Here is a 19,216-nt window from a genome sequence, read left to right as displayed (position 1 = left end):
AATGAAGGAATCTAAAATGAAAAGGGAAGTAGGACAAACCAGGAACATGACTCACACAGAAAAGGCAGCACGTCACCACAAGACATACTAGAGTCAAAGTAGTTTGCCCCCAACACACATTAAAAAGGGAGCAGCTCACAGAGGCAAGGACACTGTACACCCGGGACACGGATTCCCTCCCGTGCGTTGCTATGCTGAGGCTCCAACGCAAAACAAGCTTTCCAGGTGTGAGTAATGTTAAAGGATACACACCCAAGGGAAACACAAAAAGCGATGCCCTAACACACAGTGTGAAAGCCAGAGTGTGTGGCGGACCATCACATTCACACATTGCCAAACGCATCCTTATATCGGTGACACAGACCAAAGGTCACACTCTCTGGAAACGGCTGTTCCCTTGTGAATAATTAAGTGTAAATCTGTGGTTCAATTATGGCACATGTGTGCATGCGCAAATAGTGCTTGCCCACGTGCTAACTGCAATTTACCATGTGCAATGTAAATAGCATCAGTGAAAATATGTGTGCACGGAAGCTAATATGATGGCACTTGCAGATGTTGAGTTTACACATGTGCAAGAGCACAATGCTTACTTCCACTCTGGATATGCGTGATTAGGAAACTGGACGAATATCCATTCCCCGGCCTGCATCGAGCACCTCAGGGTTGGGCTATTAGCCATACTCTTGGTAATTCTGAAAGGACCCACACATGTGTGGTGTCTCTCTTCTCTCTCTCTCTCTCTCTCTCTCTCTCTCTCTCTCTCTCTCTCTCTTTCTCTCTCTCTTTCTCTCTGTCTGTCTATGTATCTAGCTAGCTAGATGTCGTTCTATCTATCCATCGTTCCATCCATCCATCTATCTATCTATCTTCCTATCTACCTACCTATCTGTCGTTTAATCTATGTCTATCTACCTAGCTAGTTAGCTATATGTCGCTCTTTCTATCCATCTGTCTATATATCTATCGATCTAACTATCTACGTTGACCATATGTGAGTGCATCTTGGCATGCAACCCGTCTTCAAGAGCCATATCACTGCCAGCTAAGAATAACTGAAACCTTTGCAGAGATTGTTTGCCCGTGTTGGCAATGTATGCATTAAAGCGCCGAGAAGTCACTCTTAGACACTCTGACACGTTCACCTTTTATCTTCTTCAAACACTGCATTTGTAGAACCCGCGGGGCCTCTGTGTCAGCAGACGAGATAAGTGCCTTTGAAGTTTGAGGTGAACACGGCTGTCGTTCCTGACATGTGCAGCTTGGCGGCCTTAGCACAGGGGCTGCGGGGGGGGGAGTGAGCAAGGCCGGTGACCCTTCCCCATTGCAACCTAACACATGCCAGGGCAGTGTGCCAGAGTAGGCAATGGTGGCAGATTTGAAAGGATTCATTTCCATTGGAGATAGTGTTCCTAGCAGGAGCATGGTCTGCACATGCAGCATAGTCCTTCGTCTAGCACAATACATATGGTTTACTTTGCACCCAGGACTGTGCCGGCCATATGGAGGCGCCACCATGGCCCGGCATGACAGGCCACATCGTTCCCTGGGGGCTTCTGGGAGGGCAAAGTGGGTGGGGGGCGGCGGCAGGTTGGGACAGCTTACCTGCATGGGGCAGGGGGTTCAGTGTAAATAAGCAAGGCAAGCACAGGCGTCCACCTCTTTTTTTCCCGCCACACCCACACCCCTTTTTTCTGTGCTGTCAGCTGTTGTTGGCAGTGTATTCGTTATGGATCTTTCCAATTGTTGGGAGATCAGTGTGCTAGATGATATGCTGTGTTTATTGAATGCTGCATTCTATTGGCGCTGTTGACAGGGACCTACACAATGGATTATGTAAATGTTCGGACCATGACCAAAATGTTGAACTAAAATGAACTATGGTTTTGCGGTGTCCACTCACGCCCAATAGGCCAAGCAGGCGAGGACGGCGGGGGTGGCCCCTCGGATTGCCCATTGAGTAGATTTTTAGCCCAGGCCTGGGCGTTTGGACTGACATTGGATTTTCTGCAATTAACCCTGGGACAGCTCAGACAGCCAGTATGCCAATCAGGCAGCGGGCGGGTCGGCAGGGCTGCTAGGGTCAAGGTCACGGCAAGCGATGGTGCACAATGTAAAAGATCTGTGGGTCCCCATCAGAATGGTTTTGTGGAATTTTGTCTGTAATAAAATGCGGCTTGTTTATCTCCAAAAAGTGGAGTCGCATTCTTCGTGCAATGCAATGTGTGTGTTCTGTTAGGGAGACATGGGCACATACGAGTGCACCCCTAAGTGCATGCCCAGGCATGTGTAACCGAGAGGCTGAAGCCGCGCCCCGGGTGGTGGTTAGGGGAGGTGGTGGGTAATGGAGTTCCTCCGAGTGTTAGCAAGAAGGAAAGGAGTCGCAGGCATGATGCCAGAGTGCAGAAGCAGCGCCAGAGAAGCCTGTCTCTCGAGTGCTTGCATTGGAGCTGTGGGTAGTGCGCACTTGCCCAGTGAGGCGCAGCTTCTGCCGGGTGCACTCAGGGTTTCTGGTATGCAGGACCCAATTATATTGCACTGTAGGTAAGGTTGCAGAGAGAGCCAATGCATTTCCACGTGCATGAGGTGAAGGACTGTAATATGCTGACTTGAGATTAGGTGCTGTGAGGCACGAAGGTAGACTTGAGGGGGGCAAGGGTGGAGTAAGGGAGGCCAGTAAGGGGAGCATTGCCACCATCAACATAAGCAAGCCTTGCACTGTGGAGTGAAAGAAAACGTTTTTGAGAATTGAGAAAATGTAGAGTTCCAACGTTTTATTGATAACACAATGTTTGTCGAGGGAATTCAGAGCTCTCAGCTGTATCAGGTCAACTGGCAAAGTTCTCTCAGCCTCTGTATGAGGTGTATTTGGGCACTTGGACTTCCATTACCAGTAGGCAACTGTTCTCCTTTTAATCACTTTCTCCAAAATGTAATGTGGACTACACTTCCCAACGTGCAAACCTTCTTCTTTCAGTCACTTTCTCAGGTGTATCTGGGAAATTGAGCTTCCCTTCCCAGCATGCACTGGTTCTCCCTTCAGTCAGTTCCTTTGATTTTCTGTGAAACCGGGCCCCAATTCACAGCAGTCATTTTCCTTTCGGTCTCTTTCCCAGATATCTCTCGGATTTTGGATTTCATTTCCCAGCAAGAAATAGTTCTTTCTTTTTTCTGTTTGTTCCATCAAAATAGTACAGGAATTGCCTGATGACGTTGGAGGTCATTGGTTCTAATCCCGAAGAGCTAACTTTCATTCCAAATAAAACAAAAATGAAAGTATCTCTATTGGATTTGATAAATTACACGAGTGTAAGGTTCCTGAGCATTATAGAGCAGCAATGAGAAGAAACAATTCCCCACTATTTAGCTATATTTCCTGACCCTGGGATCCGGACGACCTACCTTAGATTCCGATTCAACCTTCTGTTCACATTGGACATAATGGGGCCCCGCAGAAGCGTTGCACTTTGCAACAGACTGTCTAGACTTTTTAAATTTAGGAGTGAACATGGAACAATCTCATACCTGACTGTCCAAAAGCTGTTATGGCTAGAGGTCGCTAGCTGGCTAAATACCTAATAGAACAGGTCAGAGAGAAATATTGTGGAGTCGCCTGTTTGTGAAAGATACAATTCTATTATCATTCCACTCGTTCCCTTTATCAAAGTAAGAAGAACCATACATACAATGTTACTAGTGTGCTTTATTTCTAGGGCTGTAATATCACGATCCATATTAACCTATAAGGGAATATGTGGTTTGTATTTTATGATGAAAGTATTTTGATGATGAATTAATGGTGATGAACTCATATTTGAGTGCTTCACTTTTATATTTTATACTTGAATATTGTAATTAATGTGCAAGGTTTTGGAAACCAAATCACAGGTAAAGAAGAAGAAAAAAAAGAGTTCTCTTTTCAGTTTCTTTCTGAGACGGATATGGAAATGTGGACTACAATTTTCCCTGGGTCTTTTTTTTTGTCCTTATATTCGTATTTGGGATTTACAGCAGCGCACAAAGGCCATGGGCATCTGGGCTCTATTTACAGGAGGTAGAGAAATTCAGAGGGGTACAAAAGTTAGAGGAACAGGTACATTTTATGGTTTTGCCTGAATGAGAGGGGTGAAGGGTCAGAGCAAAGGGGGAGTGGTAAATTGTTCCAGAGGGTGGTCGCAGAGGCCGGGGAGCTGGATCCGCCCGCTTTCTTCCAGAGAAATCTTGATGGGGTAAGGCGATGACTGTCTGACGAATGTAGTGGTCTGGCAGGTGTATGTCTGTTTAGTCTCTGGGCCAAGTATGAAGATGCGTCGTTAGCGAAGCAGAGGTGCAAGATAGAAAGGACTTTAAATGTGATCCTTTCCCTGACAGGGAGCCAGTGGTTGGCTCTTCTGGCATCAGAAATGTGGTATTGTTGCCTTAGGCCCAATGTAGCTTGGATAGCGTTATTTTGCACAATTTGTAGTTTATTTTCGGCAATGCCATAGAGAAGGGCGTTACCGTGGCTTTAATTTTAGCCATTCAGGGCTCGAGCAACTGCAAGCCGATTATCAGAAGAAAGAAAGGGTTTGCTCGCATGGATGAGCTTTGTGGCGTAGGCTGAGTTTGAGGCAATGTGGTTGACATGCCGCAGCATGATGAGGGTAGCCTCAAGGCAGACACCCAAGCTTTTGACAGCTGGTGCAACAGGAGGGCGTGGCCGTCGAGAGTGAAGGAGTTTCATGCATTGGCAAGTTTAGCAAAGTGGGTAGGAGTTCCAACAAGAAGGAGCTCTGTTTTCTCATCGTTCAGACAGAGGAAGTGGGCAGCCATCCATTGGATTCTTTTGTAAATGTCATTGACACCTTTCAGTATGTTTCTGTGATGGATCTGTGATGGATCTGGGAACATTGAGTGCAATTCCCAACAGGCAATCTTGATCCCTTCATTTTGCCAGAGACTCTCCAAGCAGGACTCGGGAGCCAGTGGTTCTCAATTCAGTTTCCCCTTTCAGTGTTGCTAGATACTTTGCCTACAAGTCCCAGGGCACATCATTTCTCAATGCAAAGTTCTGGTCATTTAACTCCATCCACTGGAGTTTTTCCAAGTGTCACTGTGCCTCAGTGTACATGCTTTGACTCTTTGTCTCTACTCTTTGGTTGTCTCATCAGACCTTCTGCTCACTGGTTTTCAGTCACATGAGCCTCTTCTTGCTTCCAGCATTCTTACCAGTTCCCTTCTTTCAGGCTTCAATGTCCTGCATGCACAATCCACACTGCCCTGGCCTACTCAGTAGCTCCTTATTCTTACTGCTTCTTATCTCTCACATGCACCTCTTAACTTTGTATTTTTTTCACCATGTTATTGTACTCACCATGGTTCCTCTTGAACCCACCACACTCCCACTTCACGTCTTCAGATCACTCCCGTTCTAGTCAGCATCTTCTTCTGTGCCTCTCATTTGCCAGCGTTCAGCCTCTCTGCCTCTCCTCAGCATACACTGCAACCAAGGTTCTCCATGGCTCTGCAGCAGCTTTGCAGGTCTCCACCGTGCCCGGGAATACCCAATATCTGTCTTCTCAGTATCTGTTGTCTCCTTCTCCTACTGATCTCTCTATCTTATATCTGGGCCGCAAAGATGTGGGTCCACTTGCATTATCATGGTCCGCAAACAAATATTGCTGATTCCACCTACGCTTGACTGACATGGAGGTATGTACACCACACACACCATTTAGCTTTTCCATTTGATGTGATCTTTAAATGAGTGGTCCAGGTCTATGTGGAAAGGCCCAGGACTTGATGAGAAACCCGTTCAGATTCAGTTTAAAGGCATTCTTTAGAACCATTCTTTTTTCAGAGTCTTGGATTGGCCTCAATTGATAAGGATGAAATAAGCTTTGCCAGGATTCAGTTAAAGGTTCACTGAAGACATCCATGTCTGACTGTTGTTGAGAAGGATAACATGCTTTCAAGGTCAATTTCAAATAATACTTAAGCAATAATGGCCACAATGATTGGTTTTCTGGGCAATAACAGATTGGAGACCTAGTTAAAGGCCCAGTCAAAATAATGAGGATCTAACAGCGGAGGGCACCGATAATCCAGGGCCTAAGGTTACATGCTCTTACCAGTGACCTAAGCCCACAGGTGGCTGTTCATGCCACTGTGGGTGCTAATTTGAGGTAGAGCTGTATGTGTCATTAGTGTACTGATGTAGGGTGATATTTTGTTTGCACGGTAGACTCAAAATGCATTCATATAAAGGTTGAATATCACCAGGGATAGGATGGGCATCTGGGTTATATTAGAGGTGACACAAAGGGATTGTGCTCTGAATGAATCCATTTGAGAAACAATAAGTAATCCAGCTAAGCACAGTGTCAGAGATGCCCATTGGGGAGGAGGACATTGACAGCCGAGCCTTGTAGTAAGTACACTGTGTCAAAGGCTGATGAGAAATCCAGAAGGATAATGAGGCAAGGGTCAACCTTGCTGCAACTCTCAAAACATATTTAATTACCTGGATAGTCGCTGCCTCACTACTGTAGAGTAGTCATAGGCAAAGTTGGAGGGACTGGAGGTGACTGGTGCAATGAGGGTGATTGATTTGATAAGGTATGTTCCAGTATATTCTCAAGGAAAGGAAGGTGAGCAATGGGAAGTGATTGTCAGGGTTGGAATGTCTGTGATTAGGGTATGTTGTAAGGTGGGTAAGTAAGTTGTCCATGTATGTCCATGTGATTTGGATGCTGTGATTTATGGTGTTAATTTTGTTGATGAAGAATATTTTTATGTTGGTAGATGGAATGTGGATTATGTGGGTGTGGAATGAAGTAGAGTTGTGCTGCTTATTATAGACCATTGCTTTCGTTTTTGGCCTCAGCTATTATTTTTGCATAGTAGGCCTTTTTGGCTTTGTGGATTTAAAGTTTGCATATTTTACAGGTGTTGTTAAATATTTAAGATTTTTGCTGCAGTACCATATATATAAAAGTGCCCTGCTGTAGAATTTGTTGACATTGAGTTCCTGGATGCTCAAGAATGCTGGTATTACCCAAATTGACCTTTTACAATTGACCTTCTGCACAATTGACCTATATATTATTTTAGCTATTTTATATATGTATTGGGTTGGTTTTGGATTATAAATAATATAAGGGGATTGGGTGGGGGTTGCGGGAGGTTTTGGATTGGGTGGGGGGCTGCAGAGGTTTCCCCCCCGCATATATGTCCTAATTGACCTTCTAAATTAGGTCAATTCTCCCGAGGTCAATTCTCCCGAGGTCAAGTGTGAAAAAGTCAATTAGTATATAACCAGAATGCTGACTGTTTTGTTTGACTTGTTTTGTTTTGAGTTGGGCGAAGTTGTTTGCAAAAGTGTAAAGTGTTGTGTTGAGATTGTTGAAAAGTGAGTCTAGTATGAGGGCACAATCTGATGGATGGGAGATACGTATTCCTTGCAGTCTCTCATTGTGGATGTTTCTGAATGATTTGGTGATGATATATGATGACTGGAGTTGTCCTTTGTATAGAGAATTGAGTGGGGTGATGTGAACTATCATTGCATGGTGAATTTGGGTTGAAGAACCGGTATCACCCGGGCGCTGTTTCATTGATGTAATGCCTCTTTGTATGTTTGTATATAGATTTTACAAAGAATTGGAGCATTCTTGTCGCTTTATATTTTTTGTTGGTTTATTAATAATTAATACACTCAGTTGACAAGTGTTTCGACCCAACATGCGTCTTTTTCAAGGTGTGGTGGTGATCGCAAAGCAAATATTTTATTTGATGAGCTCTGTAAATAGACTCTTGTTGTATAAACCTGTGGGCCAGTGGGCCACTGCATCAAGACAATGATGCAGTGGCCCACTGGCTGGCTGACTGTATTAATAAATCACCAACAAATATAAAGAAAAAAGACTGCTCCAATTCTTTGTAAAACCTGTATACAATCATACATAGAGTCATTACTTCAATGAACCACCGCCCGGTTGATACCGGTTCTTCAAACCAAAATCATTCCATCCCTCGCCGAGACAGAAGAGCACTGTCTTGTAAGAACCCTGTCACCGGCAGCAGGTTATACTTACTTTCATAAGATCAGCTCAGTGATCTGCAAATTCTAGTGCTCTACCCACCCTGCAGTATTATTGCATGGTATTTGGCACAATAAAGAGGAGTGGGAGGGAAAGAGGATAGTGTTGTGGCACATGATATAACAAGGTCCAAAGTGCGGCCCTCAGAGTGAGTGTGTGAGGGGATGCCAGAAGTCGAGTGGATTATGGTCGTAATGTCATGGGGGCATTGCTTTATGGTTTTAGAGAGAGGGATGTCTGGGAGGTTAAAGTCTCTGCGGTAAGTGTTGTCTGTGATGTTTATTGAATCAGGTGATAAGGAAGTTACTGAAGTCATAAGTAAAGCTCTTGTTGTGACCAGAAGGGCAATAGTTAAGATAGAAGGAGCTAGGTTGTGTAGGTGAGAGTAATAATAGCAGGATATAGCAGGCAACCATTCCATATTTAGGCATTTCATGAAAGGTATTCAGCATGCATCTTTTGACAGACGGAATTGTTATGATGTGCGTGTGATATATTGTGACACTTTGCATCTGTCTTTCGTAGACAAATAATCTCATTCATGGCTCACGGCAGGCAATGCTGGGCCCCGAGTACATGCAACTTTACCCCCATCTTGATGGAGCACCCTGAAACAATCCCTCACAGAGCAAAACAGAAGCCGTTTCAGACATTCCTTGTGTGGCGAGTCTATCAACCACCATGCACTGCACATGCAGTGCATAACTATGACAACATGGACAGATGTCCGCAGTTTGCACAGTAGTGGTCAAGGTAACTTGCATCAGCAAACAACAGATGCAGCACCATTAACCCAAACATCCAGGGTTTAATTGCAAACAACACCTGCACAGCCATTAACTGCCAAGTCTGTGCTGATCACCAGCACTGACACGTCCACATGTAATGTTTCTTACCATATTAGAGCAAGCGTACAACAGAAAGCCACCGTCCGCCTCTGGCTGGCTATGAGGGGTGATTGGACATGCATCAGCAGAAAAAGTAGCAGGACAGAAGGCCAGCGGCACTGTTGAGGCACTTCATGGATGCCCTGAAGATATAATGCATACACAGGTGTTGACCAGACATGTCCAGGAGTACAGGGTTGGAACGTCACAGGGTATGCAAAGGTGTATGGAAGAAGGGATTGCTTTTGTGATTGCTGGGAAAGATTTGTGTTGAGGGTATGCTGAAAGGTGTTCAAATAAATCAATCCTTATTGTGTTGAGGGTGAGTGGCGTGGCCAGTGACTTGAAATTAGTGCCAACTCTGTATAGTTGTATTTACTCATCTGAAACATCGTTGTCTAGTCGTGCATGTCTTTGCAAGCTTGCATTCTTGGAGTGTATTACTGCACGATATGATGTGGGATGTTTTTACCCACGCATCCAAGCCCTACAACAGAACTGTGCGTTACTGGCATTGAAAATATCACAATGGCCAGAAATCACCATTAAATGCACGGGTAAAACATGAAAAATAGGTTGCCCTCCATTTTTGCCTCTGTCAATGGATCATATGCTACCAAGTGAAACCCTTTTTTTGAAATGTATTAATTCAAGACAGCTCCCAAAAATGGGTGCAGTACCGGCGCTTGACACTAACCAGCGCTAGCGGTCTAAACTCTGACAGGAGACCGGTATTTCAGGAGCTGAAACAGCATCCTAAATTAGCTGGGACTTCAAAGGCTTGCTGATCAATGAGAATTCTTCACACATACATTTCCCAGGCCCTATACTAGAAGGCAGTCTGAGTTAATTAAACATTCAAGAGGCCTCTGTCCATGGGGAGCCTTCTGCTGCCCCCACCAAAAGGAGATCACACCTCTCTGCAGGGAAACAGAACAATGAACTTCCTTGACTCAAAGCAAATGCTAAATCAGGGGGTCGTAAATGGCTTCCTCTTGGAAGGAATTGGGAGGGGCACTGCCTCTGTGAGCTAGCTGATCTTGGAGGCGGGGACAGACAGAAATTCCCCCATGTGCTTTGGGACCTAAACTACACCGATCTGGGCCAAAGCATAATTTTAAAAAGATGGATAATTCATAGTACAAAATTGTCAAAATTATATAAATAATATCATTATTCGTGTGATTTTTCTGTGCACATTTTAAGAGGTTTTAGGACTCTGTGGTATGTTCTAGTGGGGTAGTAGCAGAAAATAGGGTATTACTCCAAATGTTTGTATGTTAAAAATCTGACACTTCATCATCTGATGCCCATATTCCATGCGCACATTTGTGTAAAATTTGATGCAGAACCGACCTTGGCAAAACCCACTAAAAGCGCAAAATGTTGTCATTTCTGAACCCAAGCTCGCAGGAACATGAGGCTTGAACAGAGAACTGTCTTAATTCATCTATCATGTGTACATGTATTATGAACCACTTGCGTATCTGGGAAACATGTTTGATTATGAAAAATTGGGTTCTAAGCAAAAGCAAAGGGGCGTTTCTTCAATAGATTGTAAAATGGTAGCATCACTCTGACACACAACTCAGTTCCCCAGTCAGAGGACAGAAAATCCTCTAGCCTATCAGGATCCTCAGAGGGTTGGGCATAGAAAGTCAGCCTTCCCACCCACTTTCTGAAGACATAAAAAGAGCCACTGAGGCCCAGGTAGACATTAACTTTCCACTTTCTTGCGAAGCACTTTGCCGGGAGACTCCAGACTTCAAATCCAGACAGATCCAGAACCTAGACTCCAGAATTTAAAGCAGAGAGGCCTGAACCACCAGCTGAATCCTTTTTCAGCAGGCCTCAAAAGCTTTTGCAACCTGATTCTCAACAGCAGGGCGAGCTGTTTTGATTCTGGATAGAACTCTGTGCCAGAACCAGACCGCTGTATCCAGACCGCTGTATCCAGAACCTCAGACCAGACCGCTGTGCAGTGCCCAGAACTTTTGCCAGAACCAGACCGCTGTGCAGTGCCAGACCCAGACCCCAGGCCATGCTGTGAGCAGAACCAGTGGCAGAGACCGTCCCGTGGCGAGAGTGTGTGGTCCAAGGCCTATTCCAGTCCAAAATTAGGAGTGAGTATCCAGCCAGAACTGTGCATAGTCATCTCTTAGTCTAAAATAATCTCATCCCATCCTATTCAACCTATTTAGAACTGCATAGAAATTGTGTGTCCATTCTGTGATTTCAAAGCTGCAAAACTGTCATCTGTCATTCTGAATCCTTACTTTAATTTTGAGAATCTACCTCCACTAAATCGTCTGTATCTTTTGAACCGCACGTCCTAGAAGCGAGATTTAACTTTCATCTTAAAGGTAAGAATCTAATCTTTCCACTAAGCTCACAACGTTCTATTCCTTATAGTTTTTCCGTAATCGTGCTCGACGGACTCGGAAAAAGTGCCGCAAATTGCAACTAGCTCATTTCACCACTTGTAAAAAAATAGCTGCTTTTGCTTGCATTGCTGAAATTCGTTTTCAACCTGATAATCCCTCATGAATCATTGCTAGTGTTGACCTGAACTAATTCATCTTGCTGCGTGCATTTTGAGACTAAAAGCGTTTGGTATGTTACACCACTCCACACCATACCATAGCATAGTATAGCTGAACATAGTATAAATCCCAGGTCACTCAATCAGCTAAACTAAAATTATCACTTGTCCTTTTCTGAATAAATGTAAATCATGCTCATCGGGTACATAGCAGTCTTTTTCATATGTATGGAAATGTGCTATTTCGCAGTTGCTTTTGTTATAGCATGTGCAATGCAAATTAGAGCTTGTAGAAGATAGATGTGATATTAAAAATATATGAACCTATTATCCTCATTGTCAATTACATTTTTCTGAGTAATGCTTCATAATGGTGTCTCTTTGAGTCCAAATGAACTTCACAAATTTCCTGGCTGTATTTTATTAAATTATGCTAATGGGGCAAACACTGAGGAAGGTTGACCCAAGTGCTAGGTCAACTCCTGGGGTACCTATTATCATAAAACATGACTTCTGATTCCATGTCCACGTCCCACAGTCTCAACTAAGGTGGAGAGAAGGGGGCCGGAATCACGCTTGACCACAGGCAATTAAGTCACTTGAAATGGTGCGACCTGTATCTACTCGATCTATAAACTCATATGTGGTGTATCTCTATTGAGCTGGGAGCTCCATGCGTGCAATACAAATATTCTGTGCAATATCCCAACAGTAGTCTAATGTCGGGTGACAGGTACATTCTCTAATCATATGAGCCAGTAACAAACAACCATACAGATCGCTCTCTATAGAGTTGGATGGGTTCATTGAGGCAAGCTACGATGGAGCTACTGGATGCTATAATGAAATACATATGCTATGATTTGCATGTGTTACTAATGCAATAGTGGGCAGTATAGTGTCTAATGCTCATATGTGCTCGACATTTATATAAACCCATTAATGTCCAATTCACTCGTGCACTGGATAGGTTCAAAGATGACATGTGTTAAGTGATGTCTACTCGGGAGGAGTCTGCTTTACACACTGAAAGGCACGTAAATATGCTCACTTGTCGTATAGTGGAATATAATGCTGTTGACTAAAGGAAATGCATAATTGTGATGTGCTGGAGAGTATTCTAATGTGTCTATAAATGCTCACAATTCAAAAATAAAAATAAAATTAAAATAAAGGAAATGAGCCTGGTGGTACAAGACTCTTGGTGGGCCCTTTTTTTCTTGGCATTAACATGGTGGGCTTTTATTTTTCTTTTTGTTTATTGATTTAGCTGACATACATCAACTTTACAATATTTTTGATTTAAAACATAACTACACAGTTTTAAACATTCATATAAATATCACATGATTAACACAATATACAATAAAATGAATCTTTCAAATTTATGATAAAACACAATAGAAAAATTATTTTTCTCCCAATGATCAAATTAACAACACAATATCGACCTCCTTGAAATAATTGGTAAATTTCAAATGCATTTTCAGCTAAAATGAACTTATATTAACATTCTCATCGTAATTGGTTCTTCTTATTAGCTTCAAATGTATCATTCACATTTAAAATGATCATCCTTGAGTTATTTGATATTTTAGCATCATACAATTTAAAATCATTTAAAAATCTAAATGCACCAATTGTGAGTGATGTCATAGTTCCACAGAAAATCATCTGCCCCAATGTGTCTGGAGATGTTTCTCTATAAGCTCGTAAAGGTGCTTTTAAATGTTGAATTCGCTTGGCGTCCAGAGCAACACAGTCAACCAGTAAGTGCCGTACATTTTCTGGTTGAATTATGACTTTACAAAATCAACAAATATTTTCATGTCACAGAATGATTTTATATTTAGCTTGCACATCCTTAGTTGGCCATATATAAAATTTTTGATGCAAAAATTCAGTTCTATGCACAATAGATGGAACCTTAAACAAATAAGATTCTGTTGTGCTATATATTTTATGCGAAAAGGGATTATCATTAAAGTCTAATACTTAAGACATTTTTCTCTGGTTGCAATCCAGTCCCATTGGAACAATTTAGTTTTCACTCTTGTGAGATCGCTCAATAGATCATTAAGAGACACATCGGCATCTGCTAATGCATGAACTATGATTGAACGCCACTTTTGAACAAAAGGGTAATTAAAAGAGAAAATGTGCTTCGAAAGAACACCAATCAACATTTGAGATTATAGTCCTAAAATACACTTTCTAAACATTGCAATTAGCTGCCACAAATACCTAGCATACAGAAATATGAACCCCAATTCATTTCTGATCCATACAATTGGAATACACTTTGGCAACCCAAGAATACATTTCCAATAATTACCTTCAAACTTAAACCATGCAATCTCAGAGATAATGGCTTTTGTCTCAGAGCCATAAAGTAAAACAGGGGTCACTTTTTGGCGAAAGTATGTGATTGCAGGAGTAATCGAAAACTTGCCATATTTAGCCTGTATAATAATAGTTTGAGAGATAGTCATATTTAACTTGTTATTCAAACTTGCAAGATGAGCTGCGTAACCAGAGACAGATATAATTACACCCAAACATGTATATTTTGGACACGCTCCAGCAGCTTGCCCTGCACAATCCTTTTGATGTTATTTTTGGTGTTAAATCTGTTGGAATTGCATATCATGATCTTGGTTTTTTCAAAATTGATGTTTAATAGATTCACTTTTATATAGGTTGATAAAGCATCCAATAGGTTTTGCAATCCAAGTCCTTGGCGTAGAGAAGGGCAGCAATTCCCTTGTTGCTAATTTCGGTGCATCAGTGATTATACTTTCAAAGGCATTGCCAATATCAGCTATAAAGAATTTAAATAGGACTGAGGCAAGGATGCATCCCTGCCTCAGCCCTCTAAATGTGTTAATAGTAGCTGACAGAGTGCCCTCAAGATTTAACCTCACTTTCAAGCTAGTACCCGTGTTTAGGGCTTCAATGAATGCAATAATGTAAGCTGGACAGCCTTCACAAACCAGCTTTTCAACAAGCAGTTCACGTGAGACGGAGTCAAATGCCGCCCGTAGATCAACAAACACTAAATACAGTGGCTACTTCAATACTTGATGGTGCCTAATAATAGATTTTATTGTCAACAAGTTGACTGCAGTGCCCATGCCTGGGATGAACCCCGTCTGCAATGGGTCACATTTAGAGTGTTCAATAGCCCATCTGTTGAAATACCCAAGTATAAAGCGTGCAAAGATTTTTCCTGGGGCATCCAACAGGACGACCGGCTTGTAGTTGGAAGGACAGGACCAATCACCTCTCTTGAAAATGGGCACAATAACTGAACAGCACCAAGATGCTGGAATTATATTAGTCTTAAGAAGTTGTTGAGGCCGTCAGGCCCAGGAACCCTAGAACTGCTCGATTTAAGAATGTAGTCCAACACCTCTTCCTCTTGTATTTGCATTTATTTGTTGCTTAACTTAAGCACAGGTAAGGAAGGGCAAACATCCAATTCAGATTAATATGTAATCCATTTAAACTCTGAAACACCATTAATTTGCACACGCGCTTGTTTAGAATGGTTAGCAGTATTAAGGAGGGACCACATTTCTGATGTTTTCTTTGATCTGATGGAAGCCAACATAGCTTCTCCATCACTTTGGTACAGATATGCTCTCCTGGTCCTAATCCAATTTCTATAATCACAATTTAGGGAATTCATCTTTTTAGATCTTAATGGGTTAGTCGGCAAAAGAGCTCATTTGTTTTGCTTTCGTAGCATGGCTTTATGCTGCTGAATTTCGAGACTAAAGTCATGCTTGAGAGCAAAATAGGCATGGGTTACAGTACTTGAATGAAGTTTATACAACATAAGGTTCACCTATCCATTGGGGATTTGCATGATTATTGAGAATATTGTCATTCAAGTGCAACAAATTCGTTCGTTCAACCAAACGCAAATTGTGTAATTATTTATGGTCAAACACGGGGGGAACCTCGTCTGAGTGGTATTCGATAACAAATGGTCACACCTCCATTGCACAGTCAGCATTTCATGGTCACTGAACTCCTGTGGCATGACTTCAAAGTTAATGGTCTTGTGGAAGATATGCTTATCTACATAAATGTAGTCAATGATCGACTCGTTTACATTGTGCATTGGGCAAGGATATCGCCCATGAGAGAACCATTAAGCATCACCAAATTACGTTAGTTCATGAATGATCGCCATTTCATACAAGCTTGATTTTTTTGTTGTTTTATGATACTCTACACATTGCAAATTTAAGTCACCTACCACAATAATATTAGTTATCTCTGCTGCCTGTGAGCTCATGTTGAGCATTAAATCTAAGTCAGTAAAAAATATAACATCCACAGTTGCCACTGGATTATGATAAATGTTAATTAATGCAATAACACCAGCTGGATATTGTATCTTCACCATCTGTAGGTATACATTTAGGGAAGCCCAAGGTTGAATCTGGAAACCCTTGTCACTCTTCAACGCGACCAGTAACCCAGATGAAGGCCGCACCTTGGTACCTGCTTTGGCTGGGTGTAGAATGATGTCATGATCATAGCACACTGGTTGTTGTACGAGCCAAGTTTCTTGGAGGGCTATTATGTCGAAGGGAGCCAGTGTATTGGCACTCGCACCAAACAGATGGGAGGATCCACATTTATTCCAGCTAGCGAGCGAGATAGCATTCTGCTGAATTTATTTCAATAGTTATGGATGTGTGTTACCTGTGTAAGGACCATTGAAAACAATCTGATCATCATTACAAGGAACAATGCAATTTAGAGTTGGATTTTGAGTATGATATACCCTCATCTGTCTAGCAGGCATAATCACCCTGGTCCTACTTGAATGGTCTAAGTTTTCATCAAAACTAGAACTTGTAGGGTCTATGGCCAAAAGAAATCCTAGAGCAAAGAGCTCCATTCTGTCTTGCCAGATGACATTTCGTACCAGACTTGAAGATAGCCACAATCTGACTACTGATAGATCTTGATCATTTAAAAACTCAACTTGATGAATGTCTGTTGAGGTAATATCTCAAAGTCTTCCAATCTCATCAAAGATTGCCAATACACTTGTTCTGCTCAAGTCATACACAGAATAAGGAGCTGGTCGACACTTTAATATAAATCGGTGGTAGTTGGTTAAGGGCAATGTATGTTTAGATGTTTTTTGAATGGCATAGTATTTCTTCCACTGTGCAGATACTATATTTTGTATGGAGCCAAATTCTACATTGGAGGATGGTTCTCGAAATCCAACGGAATGAAGTGTCATGGTAGCTTGAGAATGTATGTCATTATCTGTGTATGTTTTAGATGGAATTCGGTTGAAGGGACTAGTTGTTTGAATTTTATAAATTCATCTATAGATCTTTGAATTTCTGCTCTGATGTCAATAAGGACATCCTTGGAGTTGCTCACCTTACTGTGTTCTACATTTGTAGTATTGACCGCCCCGCTTTGTGAGCCTAGTTTGGTTGCAGTCAAAGGGACAGAAGATGGAAGTTTATCCAGATTATCTTTTCTCAATGAATCAGATGCTAATGCCCCAGAAGGATCAGAGGGTTGTAGATCAAGGCATTTCATTTTTTTAGCGGTGTCAATGGCTCAAATCAATGCACTCAACGGCGGATAATCATTAGGAAAACTGGGAGCAGCACAAGCAACCTTCTTGGAGCGCTTCTGCTGCGCCAAGTTTTTATACTTAGTTGTTACAGCACTTAAATACGCCTCACAAATTCTTTAACACTAGCTCTAGACCGAGAGACTAAACACTTCTGATTTTTTGTTTTATTTACAATAGAATAATCTTTTCTCTCTTGTGAGTTGGTTTTTGCATGAAACATGCTATACACTACAGGTACTTGAGGTCTAGATTTCTCTGTAGTTTTACCAGACAAATTGATAGTTGATGGATTTGTAATTGAAAGTACCTCATCGTCATTAGTTAATTCTCTAGGTTGTATTATGGTGGAAAACATGGGCAGAACACTTTGTTTTTCCACTTCAAAAGATTGGGCCGTTGACATCAGAGTGAGAGGAACTTCAACAGGAGGACACCGGGAGTCTTCTTGAATTTCAGGTGGTATAAGGCAACTCAATTTATTTGAGTTATTTGGTTCAACATCATTTAGTCTCCTAACTATGAGTTCAATCTGCTTAGACTGGAACATAATGTTTGTGTCTAATGTTTCAAAAAGCTTCATTGATGAGGTTGTCATATTCATTGAATTTAGTGTGATTTCTAGTAGTTTAGTTTGGTTTAGTTTAGTTTATTTATTTGTAACGCGCCCAGAACCCTGGGGTAACTGGGCACAACAACCTAATAGAGGTTACAGATATACAGGAGGATTACAATACAGACGTGCCAGTCGACTGGTGGTTACAAGGTAGTCAAAGTGCAAAATAAGTACAAGTGGACATGTTGGAAAGGTGCCGGAGGTTACAGTTTAGGCAACAGTACCACTCAGACAATTTTGCAAAAGGTGAGGCAGAATAAATTAACAGTGCGCATAAGTGTTTAGTCAGTTAGTGTTTCTTATCATGGAGCCAACTCTTGACTTTGGCTCTGAAGGTCCAGAAGGATGGTTCCATTCTGATGGTGAGGGGGAGGGAGCTCCAAGATTTAGCAGCCAGTACAGGGAAGCTAGCTTCACCAGCCCTTTTCAATTTGTACCTCGGAATAGTGAGGCAGTGCAAGTACAGAGTTCTAGTAGGTCTGGTAGATTGGTGTTTGGAGAATTTGTCTGACAAATACTTGGGGGCTGAGTTAGACAGATATTTGAGAGTAATGACTAAAATGCGGAGAGATATTCTGTTGCGCAGTGGGAGCCAATGGGCATCCTGTCTGAAACTGGTGATGTGGTTGGATCTGGGGATGTTCAATGCAGATCTTAGGGCGTTGTTTTGTAAGACCTGAAGCCTGTTAAGATTCTGTTCCGAGGAATCTAGGAACAAGGTGTTACAATAAACGATCTTAGATAGTACTAGGGCCCTGGCTAAGGTGATGCAGCTGTTAGGAGATAGAAATGATTTGCATGCGTTAATGAGCTTGTTGGTGTAGGCACTAGTAGAAGCGGTGGCGCTCACTTGTTTCTTGAGTGAGAGGATTGAGTCTAAGTAGACTCCCAGCATTTTGATTTCCTTGGCAACTTTAATCGAGTTCACATCAATGTCAAAGGATGTGTATCAGGGGTCTAGTTTGTTTAGCCTTACTTGGGATCTGACGATCAAGAGTAGTGATGCATAGTCCCTAACTGCACTAGGCATCACAGATGCAGCATGAGGTAGGAGGGGAGCCTGAAGCCTGCCCATGGAAACGGGAAGCAGGAGGGGTGTGTGTGACTCAAACCCAAGCATCTGAACCAAATACATGACAAGCCTGCATGTGCCCAGCCACAATTCAGCGTATGCCCACAGGAACCACGGAAGGCAACAAATTGTCCCAAAAAAATTGGGAAAAAAATAATTAAAAATAAAAATAAAAATAAAAATAAAAATAAATCAAAAATGGCCATTGATGGGCCCGGGGGGGTTGGGGAGGCCACCCAGGAGGTCCGAGGACAGGGTGCACACCAAAACCCACCTGTGTGGATCCTGGGAAAAAAAAACACCTCCATGGGCTCATGGCCCACACGGCTACCCTATTGTGGGAGTATCACTGCTGTCGCAATTATCACCCTGTGCAGCTGCATCCGGAGGTGGTTGCA

The 19,216-nt window shown here is 42.3% G+C and overlaps 1 protein-coding gene across 1 annotated transcript in view; it reads right to left on the bottom strand.

Moving 5' to 3' along the window:
• Positions 1–19,216, bottom strand: part of TMEM163 (transmembrane protein 163) — a 1,101,439-nt gene that overhangs the window by 261,080 nt on the left and 821,143 nt on the right. The window lies entirely within an intron of this gene.

Source organism: Ambystoma mexicanum, chromosome 9 (genome assembly GCF_040938575.1).
Source record: "Ambystoma mexicanum isolate Mex_15411 chromosome 9, UKY_AmexF1_1, whole genome shotgun sequence".
Lineage (NCBI taxonomy): Eukaryota > Metazoa > Chordata > Amphibia > Caudata > Ambystomatidae > Ambystoma > Ambystoma mexicanum.
The sequence above is the reverse complement of the archived record's forward strand: the minus strand, read 5'-3'. Positions and strand labels throughout refer to the sequence as shown.